The sequence below is a fragment of the Macaca nemestrina genome, chromosome 6, assembly GCF_043159975.1.
Source record: "Macaca nemestrina isolate mMacNem1 chromosome 6, mMacNem.hap1, whole genome shotgun sequence".
NCBI classification, from domain to species: Eukaryota; Metazoa; Chordata; class Mammalia; order Primates; family Cercopithecidae; genus Macaca; species Macaca nemestrina.
The window spans coordinates 120,897,383-120,910,643 of record NC_092130.1 but is presented as its reverse complement, the minus strand read 5'-3'; the positions used below and the strand labels follow the sequence as shown (position 1 = coordinate 120,910,643).

Here is a 13,261-nt window from a genome sequence, read left to right as displayed (position 1 = left end):
AGACACAGAGTACTGATTGGTGTATTTACAAACCCTGAGCTAGACACAGAGTGCTGATTGGTGCATTTACAATCCTTGGGCTAGACACAGAGTCACAGAGTGCTAGTCCTCCAAGTCTCCACTAGGTTAGGTAGCTACAGAGTACCAATTGGTGTATTCACAAACCCTGAGCTAGACACAGAGTGCTGATTGGTGTATTCACAAACCCTGAGCTAGACACAGAGTGCCGATTCGTGTATTTACAAACCCTGAGCTAGACACAGAGTGCTGATTGGTGCACATACAGTCCTCAGGCTCAAAAAGTTCTCAAAGTCCCCATCCGGTTCAGAAGCCCAGCTGGATCCTGCACCCAGTGGATCCTGCAGCGGGGCTGCAGGCAGAGCTGCCTGCCAGTCCCGAGGCGCCTGTACTCCTCAGCCCTTGGGCTGTCATGGGACCCGTTGCCACAGAGCAGGGGGCGGCCCCCCTCGGGGAGGCTCAGGCCATGCTGGAGCCCACTGCAGGGGGAGGAGCTCAGATATGGGGGGCTGCAGGTCCCGAGCCCTGCCCCGCGGGGAGGCAGCTAAGGCCCCGCGAAAATTTGAATGCAGCCCTGGCGGGTCAGCACTGCTGGGGGACCCGGCGCAACCTCCGCAGAGTAAGCCCCTCACTGCCCTGGGCCAGGGGCGCTGGCTGGCCGCTCCCTGTGCGGGGGCCTAGCCGGTGCCCGTGCCGGCGTCCGCTGGAACTCACACTGGCCCGCGAGTGCAGCACCCGTTCCCGCCCGCGCCTCTCTCTCCACACCTACCCGCAAGCAGAGGGTGGTGGCTCCGGCCTCAGCCAGCCCAGAGAGGTGCTCCCAGGGTGCCTTGGCGGGTCGAAGGGCTCCTCAAGCGCAGCCAGAGTGGACACCGAGGCCGAGGAGGCGCTGAGAGTGAGGGCTGCTAGCACATTGTCACCTCTCATTACCTCCTTAAGCTACAAGGACCGTGACATGGGGGAATAAAGTTCATCACTGTCTGTAGAAATAGAGTCTCTCTTTTTTTTTTTTTTTTGTGTGTGTGTGTGTGTGTGTGTGTGTGTGTGTGTGTGTGTGTGTTGAGACACGGTTTCACTCTCGTCACCCAGACTGGAGTGCAGTGGCTCTATCTCGGCTCACTGCGACCTCCACCTCCCAGGCTCAAGCGATTTTTCGGCTTTCTCCTCCCAAGTAGCTGGGTCTATAAGCATGTGCCACCACACCTGGCTAATTTTTGTACTTTTTTTTTTTTTTTAAAGATGAGGTTTCACCATGTTGCCCAGGCTGGTCTCAAACTCCAGACTCAAGCAATCCACCTACCTTAGCCTCCCAAATTGCCGCGATTACAAGGCATGAGCCACTGTGCCTGCCAGAGCAGGGTCTCATCTTACCCTCTGGCCTATAAGACGAAATAGTAATTCCGAGCAGGAGACCATCTGGATAGATTAAAAAGGTATTCATAAAATTGTGCACCCTTTACAACCTCTCTTTGACCATCATATTGAGTAAAAGGAGTTTGTGGGGACAACTCAAAAGAGGGTTCTCCTAGGGCCCTTCAGTAGAGGGAGATGGGGTAATCAAGGCTTGGGAATCTGTCTATTAAAATCAGATTGATTAAAAAAAAAATCAGGAGGCTGGGTGAGGTGGCTCACACCTGTAATCCCAGCACTTTGGTAGGCCAAGGTGGGAGGATCACTTGAGGTCAGGAGTTCGAGACCAGTCTGGCCAACATGGTGAAACCCCATCTCTACTAAAAATACAAAAATTAGTTGGGTGTGGTGGCACATGCCTGTAGTCCCAGATACTCGGGAGGCTAACACAGGAGGACTGCTTGAATGTGGGAGACTGAGACTGAAGTGAGCCGAGATTGTGCCACTGCACTCCAGCCTGGATGACAGAGCAAGAATCTGTCTCATTAAAAAAAAAAAAAAAAAAAATCAGGAAGGGGTATAAAGAAGTTCTGAGAGCTTGACATGGTCCCATCACTCTGTTTCTTTTCTTGAGACTCACCCAGAGGTTCAATACCACCTTGTTCTTCACCAGAGTCAGGCCAGAAAAATACAAGACAGTCCCACTGCTGCTTCAGTATTGTTGTCATATCCTGATATATTTTTACAAAGATGTTGTATTATTATATATTATATATGTATATGCTTGTGTGTGCAGACACACGCATACATATAAACACATATATATGATGTGATATTCCCCAAATTCAGTGGATACAAGAGACCAGTAGCTTTCAAAAATGTTTTTAAAAGAGGCCTTTTTAAAAAAGATTAATAGAATTATGTTTGGAATCTCAGCACATAAAATAAACAGGAGCTCTCTGGTTGAAGTTGGCGTGGGATGGGGCTGGAGCCATTCTGCCAGGAGTAGTGGAGGGAAGGCTGGGGGGTCTTCCTACAAACCTAGCCACCCACAGAGAAGAGCACCTTTAGGGCACTGCACTCAGGGTTTTGGGCATGCACTGCAGAGGGTGCATCACAAAGGTTTTCAAAGAGCTTTGAGTATCTACTATTTCCCACAGCACAACAAAGATTTTTATCCCTTGAGAAGTGACAGGGAAACTACAGAGTCACACTGAGGAGGACGCTTTGCTGCACCTCGTTTTCCTGCAGGCTCCTTAGCCCATTATAAAATCATGGGTACTGAATGTGTGTGTGTATGTGTGTGGGGGTGGGAGGTGCGATGCAGCAGCATTGCTTATCACCTCCCACCAAGAGCAGCCATGCCCCAGTTCCTTGCTGAGTCAAAAATATTCCCTTCCATACTTCCTTTCAAAATGATCGGTGGCGACTTGCCTTAGATCTACTTAATCAAAGAGCTATTCAAGGACCTCTTGAAAAATCATAGACGGCGATTTTATAATAAAAGGCTGACAGTGTCTCTGGGACAGAGGGACGGACCTGAGTGAGTACTAGGATTAGAAATGGAGATTGGTGAAGTATATGATCTGCCGATGCTACAGCAGCAGCACAGTGGCTCATTCCCCAACTATCAGGAACCGTGAAAGGTCTGAGAGAAGGAGGCTGGGAACTTCTTTGTCCTCGGTCGGGTCACAATGCTCCTGTAAATGTTTAACAAAACATAATTAGTTGTTTATATACTTCCCCTTTAATCCCAGAGTTCCATTTACAAAATATTTGGTTGCTGTTTTTGCATATTATCTCAGTGCTCTAAAATTACCCTACCCAACGTGCAGGAATGGGTAAAGGCCCCTTAAATAAAAATGGAATTAGTTATGTTAGGTTTTTCTTTTTTTTTTTTTTTTTTTTTTGCTGTTTCACTGTTACAATTCCCCACTGTCAAAGGCTCATTCCACAATTCTGTGGGATTAGGGACAATGGGATGTCATCTCTCAGTTGGCTACTTCCTGCTGAACAGGGTCAATGTGGGGCAACTGTGGAATGAAAATTTTGACCTGGCAGTGAGCTGATGTTCAGGCCCTTGTTCCTTCCGGGTCTTTAGAAGGATCTATTTCTTGGTTGAAAAGGATGCAGGTCCACATCCATGGGATAAGTGATTTTGCTAGAAGCAAACTTACAAACAAAACTTAATATACTACCTAATGTCTTAACATATTTGGCACTTGTTAAATCTCTTAAAGCATTGGTTGGTTCTCACACCAGGGCAGAAACCTGGAATGGCCTACCATATTAGCAAGAAAATCAATACATTTTTTCCCTACTGTCAATTGCATCTAGGGCTCCTGTGGGGATATGATGATAGATTGGCTCAACATACATATTTTACAGGTTACAGAAGTAGCTATAAATATTTATGAAGGTGGTCTTGACACATGTGTACTGAACAAACATGCATGTAACACATGACCCACGTTTATCTTGGGGTGGAGACTTAACCCTTGCCGGGTATGGCCTTAGGTCCTGTTTATAATCTGGTATCTTACTGCCACAGGCTGTGCTGCCAGTCTCATGATCTCTACTTTAACATTAATGCTCTTGTTGTGTCTAAACTATAAAGGCAGGGGGGATAACAAGGCATACCCAACCTCGTTTCTCGTGTCTCACTTTCAAGCAGTGGGCAGCTGAACGTGGGCTCAGTTACACCAACATGTTCAGGTAGAAGGACTTCTTTTTTTAATACTTGAATGCTACATACTCTCACATAATGGTCATTATATTTTTAGTATCTAGTGATTGCTTTTTGCCATAATGTATTTTCTCAGATAAAAATTTAGTCACATCTTAAAATATTCACTAATTAAAATTCACTAATTTCACTAATTAAAACTGCACCTATAGGACTTGAAAAATAGTAATAAATAGAAATGAAAAACACATTCAATTTATAGCAATGCTTAGCACACATATAGATTCATGGATTACCCTCCTCCCCCACAAAATCTGATGGTTGAACCCATCTAAATAAATCATATTACTTTTTTTTAAAAAAGCAACTTTTGGTTAATTTATATAAATTATTTTCCATGAATGTAGTTCTAGTAATAATGAATGAATGCACTGTTTATTGAATTTGCAAATTGTTTTTGTTATCTCAGATTGAGATTTTGGAGGGATCAATTCCTTGAGATGGGAGGAGAAGGGAAGGAAAACAAACAACTACCTTTTTCTCTCCTGTTGTGGCTGATGTGCACTTTCCCTGTCTTCCACATCATGACTCAGGAATCGGGGGGGCATCTCAGAGGGCACCCTGCCTGTGTTCTCTGTTATTGCCTGTGAGCCACCAACAGATACCATCATTTTAATCACTCAAGAAGCCTTCCTTTCAGGAATATATATTGCTTCTTAGCCTCTGCCTACACTCCCTGGAAATCCTGGGCAAAGAGCCAGGGAAAAACTGTGAGTGCTCAGCCTGAAATCAATGGGCTGGAATTGTTTCTTCACTTTGGGTGACTCCACTGTTACTCAAGGAATGAACTGATTGGCACCAAGCAAGAAGAACAGCAATCCCCTTGGACTCATTCCCTTATTTATACGCCATAACCTTAAGGACAATAAGCTAGAGACCCTGCCAGTATCCTTGAGCCAGGATCTCATCTGATGTCACAGTAGCCATGTTTCCCTGGCATCCGAGAGCACAAGGACGCAAATAAGCCCTGGGCCAAACTAAGCTCTGACAATTAATGTTATTGCAAAGAGGAGGCAGTGAGGGTAGGAAGTTCTGGTCCCCCTCATCTTACTTCAAGTTTCACAGCCAAGGGTGATGATGGCTTTAGTCAATAAGCACAATAAAGGAGCCTATGAGACAGAACTTGTCACAAAGACAGCTGATGTTTCACATGGACCTTAACAGAGTAACTGGTTTCTCTTCAGGAATGGGGCACAATCCAGAGGTTACTAACCACAGGTGAGTAACAGAGGATCCACAACAATCTCATCTGACTCATAGTAGAGATTGCTGGCATCTACCCAGCATTCATTCTCCCTTCTTCCTTACTAAGAGAAACTCAATTCATTGTAGTCAGCAACATATTCCCAACAGGAAAATCACATTTCAAGCCTTCCTTTAGATAGGTGACTACACTTTTGACCAGTGAGATATGAGTGAAAGTTGTCAGGTGGGCTCCTCCTGACAGCTCCTTTAGAAGAGGCCGACCCAGCCGTGCAGCCATTTGTCCTGGTGCTTCCTCCTCTCTGCTGACTTCAATATAGGTGTGATGGCTAGAGCAGCAGCTGCTATCTTGGGACAAGAGGAGACCTTGGGGAAACAGATCCTAGGATAGTAAAGCAGAAAGATAGAAGAGTCTGGGCTTCTGATGATATGGCAGAACGGCCATACCAGGCCTGGACTGCTAATCTCTGACTTAACTTTCAGGAAACAAAATTAAACTCTATCTGGCTCAAGCCACTGTTACTTTATGGACCAACAGCATTGGCAGCACTTGGGAGCTTGTTAGAAAGGCAGTTTCTCAGGCCCCTTTCCAGGGCAAATGAATGAAGATCTGCTTTGTAGCAAGATCCACAGGTGATTTGCATGCACAGTAAAGTTTGGGAAGCCCTGGTCCAGATGTAGCGAGTTTTTCTGTTTATGAAATTATTAACTGATATATCCCGGGAAATAATGAATTCTATTTGCCAGTACTAAAATATGGTAAGAATGATATAACCATAGGATAGAACAACTAAAATGGCCTGAGTTATTTAGATACAAAGATAGAAAGCATTCATGTCAATTCGTTAATTGATATTCCAGCCACTATACTCGGCACCAGAGAAGTAAAGATATCCCTGCTCTAGAGTTCATAGTCTAACAAGGGAGACATATAGATACTGTGTATTGTGTTGCATTGCATTATAAGAACCATTTGGATGCAATAAGAGATATGCCCAGGTGTTCTGGGAAAACAGATGAGGGGTCTAAGCCTTCCCTCCTGGGCTAGGGAGTAGGTTAGAGGAAACTTCTTGGAAGAGATGTCACCTGAGTAGTTAGGAATTATCTTGCTTCTTCCACCAGCTTCAGGGATCAGAGGCCATCCTTTGTGGGCTTAAGTCAGCCTACTGGCCTCCCCAGCTCCTTAAATTCTCAGAGTTGGCATAAAAGACACAGGTTACAACATGAATGTCTTCGCCCTACACTGTCTTTAGTTTCTGAGTTCACAATGTGGGTTCCTTGGCTCCATTTTACATATAAAGGAAATTTGGACATTGAATAGAGAGTGAATTTCAAAGGATTCAGAGAAGGCAAACCCACATGAGGGTTTAGAGTTCATTGATCGCTAATATCTTCTTAATTTTGTGAACACCGGGTTCTGAATTCCTTCACTGAGTAGCCATTTCTCTTCATCTGTCATCTACAAACAATCTGAAGTTGGAAATCCTTTTTATTGGTGTTTAGAATAAGTCAATGTTTTCCTTCTCTTTATATTTCTACTTGATATTCTTCAGTTTTCTATATTATTAAAAATGAAATCACATTTTTGGATACTTGTGGTTTGGCTGGCTGGTTGGGAAACTGTTTTCTGGCATTCATTATTGCTTTTTTCTTTCCATTTAAAGAACATTTACTGGATTTGGTACTTGGAGAAAGAAACTGACAAATTAAGAAACGAGAGAGAGAATAAATGCACTGTGCATACTGAGACCCCAACAAGACTTTTTTCCTCCGACTTCTTATGGAATTGAGGTGTTGGAAATGGAAACATTGTTTCAAACAAAATCCAGATTTTTATCTCTCTCTCCAAGAGACATGGCTTTAATTCTTTTTCTTTTTTTCTGCTGTTTTTCTGAAACAGTCTGCTAGGGGCTGATTTCCTCTTCTTTGAAACAGACCAAAATATCCCTGTGGGTGAAAAACATGCCGGAAGTGAAACAGAAAGACTCAGCTTGCCCCGTGTTCGTGGTCTGTCAACTTCTCTAGCCAGTGCCTGGGTCCACAGCTCACTGCTGCTGGTTGCCCTGAGTTAGCCACAATGCGGGGAAGACAGGAGAGGCTTGAGGGCTTTTTATATTCTATTCTCTTCTGAAGAATTCACAAGTTAGCAAGCACTCAACCACTACTAACTAGAAGGTGTTGCCAAGCATAACAAACTACACCCATCAACAAGGCCTCCCTCATATTGCAATCTCAGCAGAAAACGATGCAGGAAAAGCACTCCCCAAATCTTGGTTGCCTGCCACCCAAGTTCTTATGCCAAGATATGTGTTTAGCCAGTTCTAAGATGCTGCCACCTTTTCATGTGTCCAACATTAGGCTTTCTACCATAGTTCCCAGTTCCCTCCACCCAGAATGTATTACTTGGCTCCTACAAATGCAAGAGGAAGTGCCCTTCCCTGAACAGAAATACAAACACAGGGTGAAACCACGACTTGTTTTCAACAGGCCTCCCATTGTGAGCCCTCCCAACTATGCTGGCTTTCTCCAAGAGAGCTGGGACTGGCGGCTTGAAGCGGTATAACTGGCCTGTGCCTCTTCCTGAGGCTGCCTATAACAAGGGTCTCAAGAGCAATTCGTCATCAGCTGGAGATTTACCAACTTGGCTCACTGAGCCAGATCGTGCTTTGTCAGATGTGAAATTCTGGTGTTCTAATACACGACTTGTTTGCAAACTATGCCTTAAATAAATATATTCAGGATATTTAACAATATAGTGCTCTGAACTAGAGCATCATTTACATCTTTGTTTATTCAATAATCATTTACTAAGTGCCAAATATATGCCAAGTACTATGCCTGGTGCAACAGTTAAAACGCAGGAAAGAGATAGTATTGCCCTTACTGGTCTATAAATTCAAATCTCTGTCTCATCTCATCAAGCAATCCTTCCGCCTTGGCCTCCCAAAGTGCTGGGATTATAGGCATGAGCCACCACACCTGGCCCAAGAGAGCTTTCTTTAAGGAGTGATGCTTGATCTCAGTTTTGAAAAGTATAGAGGTGTTCACCTAGAGGGGAGGAAAGAACAGAGCATTCTGGAAAGACAGGACTGTGGAGCTAAGGCAAAGAGATATTACATAGCCTGGCATGGTCTGGGAACTATAAGTAGCTGAAGTTGGTGGTGAATGGGGCATGAGAGGAAGCAGAGCTAGGCAGAGGCCTGATTGTAGAGAACGCTGTATTCCAAGCTAAGAACCAAAGTCATCATCCTGAAGGCTGTGGGGGCAATATTGAGGAGGTTCCCCGAAAGTGAGTGATATTTTCTTGTCTTCATGACAGCAGCAAATTGAACAGTAGGGGTTGAAAACAGGGGTAGGCTCAGTAGCAGATCATAGCAATAGTCCAGAAGAATGAAGGCTTGAAACTTCAATGGGCAACAGGGATGAAGAGGTGAGAATAGATTTGAGAGAAGTGAAGGGAGCAGGATCTGCAGAACTTGGAGACTGACTGGATTCTCGAAGATTAAGGAGATGGAGAAGTCAAGGGTGAATGGTTCCCGGTTTATTATTTAGGCACCTGAAGGAATGCTGGTGCCTCTCATTTGAAAGGGATGTAGGAAGAAGAGCTTAATAGGGTACTCTCAGAAAGAGAATGCCAGGTTCTCTCTTACTAATGGCTTCCAACTGTTGATGGCACTGCTCTATCAGCCGTGAGGGGTGTGGCAAGCAAAGTGCAGGGGAGCTTATCGGTCCCAGCTTCATGTCGTAGGTGGCTAAAGAGCTTTCACTCAGATCAAACCCAGAACGGAAGCTGCCTGCTTTAACACCACAGAGAAAAATGTCCTTCCAAAGCTATGGCTCCATTGGCTCTGACCCCATCGGGGTCACACTTCATCACACTGAAGAAGCCAGTGTGTGCCATTGATTCTAGGGGAAAGATGGTGCTGGGACTTGGCCTGACATCCCAATCAAAGTAAAGCCACCGAAGTATATTCTTTGACACAGGCTAATACGATTGATGTGCCATACAAAACGAAAAGTCCACACTCTGTAGCACGAATAAAAGATACTACTCTTTAGCTGCAAAGTATGCATATACTCACATAGCAAAAAAGTGGCCTGGACTAAATCTCTTCTTACTGTTTGCTATTTTATATGTATGTATATGCATATATAAATGGTTTATATGATATGTAAATTGGTGTACACATATATGTATATACAGAATATCATACAGTCATCCCAATATCCATGGGGGATTGATTTCAGGACCCCTATGGATACCAGAATCTGAGGATGCTCAAGTCTCTCTTGTATAAAATGGAGGCAGGAGAATGGCGTAAACCCGGGAGGCGGAGCTTGCAGTGAGCTGAGATCCAGCCACTGCACTCCAGCCTGGGCGACAGAGTCAGACTCAGTCTCACAAAAAAAAAAAAAAAAAAAAAAAAAGGTGTAATATTTGCATATAATTTACACACATTCTCTTATATACTTTTATTGTCTCTAGATTACTTATAATACCTAATAAAATGTAAATGATTTGTAGATAGTTGTTATACTGTATTGTTTTTATTTGCATTATTTGTATTGTCATATTTTTATTTTTTAATTGTTTTGTATATTTTTCTGAATATTTTTGATCCATAGCTGGTTGAATCCACAGATGTGAAACTTGCAGATATGAAAGGGCTGGCTGTATATGTCTAAGTATACATATATATAAAGTGGCTTTTGTAAGAGATGAATTATATATATCATAAATGTATGTTATATACTTATCTTTTTAGTTTGCAATTTAATGGGAGCATTATTTTTTAACTTTTTATTATGGGGAATTTCAAATATGTATGAAAGTAGAGGAGATAATGTAATGTATCCACCCATGTATCCATCACCCAGTTGTAATCATTAGTAAGTCATGGTTAATCTTGTTTCCTCTGACAGTGCCCCCACCAATATCTCCTCTTGCCTCCTGGATTATTTGTTTTTTTTTTTTGGGGGGGGGGGAGGGGTTAACAAAAATCTCTTGTAATTTTATTTTATTTTATTTTTTAAATTATTTTTATACTTTAAGTTCTAGGGTACATGTGCATAACGTGCAGGTTTGTTACATATGTATACTTGTGCCATGTTGCTGTGCTGCGCCCATCAACTCGTCAGCACCCATCAACTCGTCATTTACATCAGGTATAACTCCCAATGCAATCCCTTCCCCCTCCCCCCTCCCCATGATAGGCCCCGGTGTGTGATGTTCCCCTTCCCGAGTCCAAGTGATCTCATTGTTCAGTTCCCACCTGTGAGTGAGAACATGCGGTGTTTGGTTTTCTGTTCTTGCGATAGATTGCTGAGAATGACGGTTTCCAGCTGCATCCATGTCCCTACAAAGGACACAAACTCATCCTTTTTTATGGCTGCATAGTATTCCATGGTGTATATGTGCCACATTTTCTTTGTTTTTGTTTTTGTTTTTGAGACAGAGTCTCACTCTGTTGCCCAGGCTGGAGTGCAGTGGCCGGATCTCAGCTCACTGCAATCTCCACCTCCCAGGTTTACGCCATTCTCCTGCCTCAGCCTCCCGAGTAGCTGGGATGACAGGCGCCCGCCACCTCACCCGGCTAGTTTTTTGTATTTTTTAGTAGAGACGGGGTTTCACCGTGTTAGCCAGGATGGTCTCGATCTCCTGACCTCGTGATCCGCCTGTCTCGGCCTCCCAAAGTGCTGGGATTACAGGCTTGAGCCACCGCGCCCGGCCTGTGCCACATTTTGTTAATCCAGTCTGTCACTGATGGACATTTGGGTTGATTCCAAGTCTTTGCTCTTGTGAATAGTGCCGCAATCAACATACGTGTGCATGTGTCTTTATAGCAGCATGATTTATAATCCTTTGGGTATATACCCAGTAATGGGATGGCTGGGTCATATGGTACATCTAGTTCTAGATCCTTGAGGAATCGCCATACTGTTTTCCATAATGGTTGAACTAGTTTACAATCCCACCAACAGTGTAAAAGTGTTCCTATTCCTCCACATCCTCTCCAGCACCTGTTGTTTCCTGACTTTTTAATGATCGCCATTCTAACTGGTGTGAGATGGTATCTCATTGTGGTTTTGATTTGCATTTCTCTGATGGCCAGTGATGATGAGCATTTTTTCATGTGTCTGTTGGCTGTATGAATGTCTTCTTTTGAGAAATGTCTGTTCATATCCTTTGCCCACTTTTTGATGGGGCTGTTTGTTTTTTTCTTGTAAATTTGTTTGAGTTCTTTGTAGGTTCTGGATATTAGCCCTTTGTCAGATGAGTAGATTGCAAAAATTTTCTCCCATTCTGTAGGTTGCCTGTTCACTCTGATGGTAGTTTCTTTTGCTGTGCAGAAGCTCTTTAGTTTAATGAGATCCCATTTGTCAATTTTGGCTTTTGCTGCCGTTGCTTTTGGTGTTTTAGACATGAAGTCTTTGCCCATGCCTATGTCCTGAATGGTACTACCTAGGTTTTCCTCTAGGGTTTTTATGGTATTAGGTCTAACATTTAAGTCTCTAATCCATCTTGAATTACTTTTCGTATAAGGAGTAAGGAAAGGATCCAGTTTCAGCTTTCTACTTATGGCTAGCCAATTTTCCCAGCACTATTTATTAAATAGGGAATCCTTTCCCCATTTCTTGTTTCTCTCAGGTTTGTCAAAGATCAGATGGCTGTAGATGTGTGGTATTATTTCTGAGGACTCTGTTCTGTTCCATTGGTCTATATCTCTGTTTTGGTACCAGTACCATGCTGTTTTGGTTACTGTAGCCTTTTAGTATAGTTTGAAGTCAGGTAGCGTGATGCCTCCAGCTTTGTTCTTTTGACTTAGGATTGTCTTGGAGATGCAGGCTCTTTTTTGGTTCCATATGAACTTTAAAGCAGTTTTTTCCAATTCTGTGAAGAAAATAATTGGTAGCTTGATGGGGATGGCATTGAATCTATAAATAACCTTGGGCAGTATGGCCATTTTCACAATATTGATTCTTCCTATCCATGAGCATGGTATGTTCTTCCATTTGTTTGTGTCCTCTTTGATTTCACTGAGCAGTGGTTTGTAGCTCTCCTTGAAGAGGTCCTTTACATCCCTTGTAAGTTGGATTCCTAGGTATTTTATTCTCTTTGAAGCAATTGTGAATGGAAGTTCATTCCTGATTTGGCTCTGTGTTTGTCTGTTACTGGTGTATAAGAATGCTTGTGATTTTTGCACGTTAATTTTGTATCCTGAGACTTTGCTGAAGTTGCTTATCAGCTTAAGGAGATTTTGGGCTGAGACAATGGGATTTTCTAAATATACAATCATGTCATCTGCAAACAGGGTCAATTTGACTTCTTCTTTTCCTAACTGAATACCCTTTATTTCTTTCTCTTGCCTGATTGCCCTAGCCAGAACTTCCAACACTATGTTGAATAGGAGTGGTGAGAGAGGGCATCCCTGTCTTGTGCCAGTTTTCAAAGGGAATTTTTCCAGTTTTTGCCCATTCAGTATGATATTGGCTGTGGGTTTTTCATAAATAGCTCTTACGATTTTGAGATACATTCCATCAATACCGAATTTATTGAGAGTTTTTAGCATGAAGGGCTGTTGAATTTTTTCAAAGGCCTTTTCTGCATCTATTAGATAATCATGTGGTTTTTGTCTTTGGTTCTGTTTATATGCTGGATTACATTTATTGATATGCATATGTTGAACCAGCCTTGCATCCCAGGGATGAAGCCCACTTGATCATGGTGGATAAGCTTTTTGATGTGCTGCTGAATCCGGTTTGCCAGTATTTTATTGAGGATTTTTGCATCGATATTCATCAGGGATATTGGTCTAAAATTCTCTTTTTTTGTTGTGTCTCTGCCAGGCTTTGGTATCAGGATGATGTTGGCCTCATAAAATGAGTTAGGGAGGATTCCCTCTTTTTCTATTGATTGGAATAGTTTCAGAAGGAATGGTACCA

General features: G+C 43.0%; 1 long non-coding RNA gene across 1 annotated transcript; it reads left to right on the top strand.

Moving 5' to 3' along the window:
• Window positions 1-1,055: 1,055 nt before the first annotated feature.
• Window positions 1,056-8,031, top strand: LOC139363882 (uncharacterized). The gene is made up of 2 exons (XR_011625028.1): window positions 1,056-5,332; window positions 6,982-8,031. It is a non-coding gene; the product is annotated as an uncharacterized lncRNA (long non-coding RNA).
• The last annotated feature ends 5,230 nt before the right edge of the window (window positions 8,032-13,261 follow it).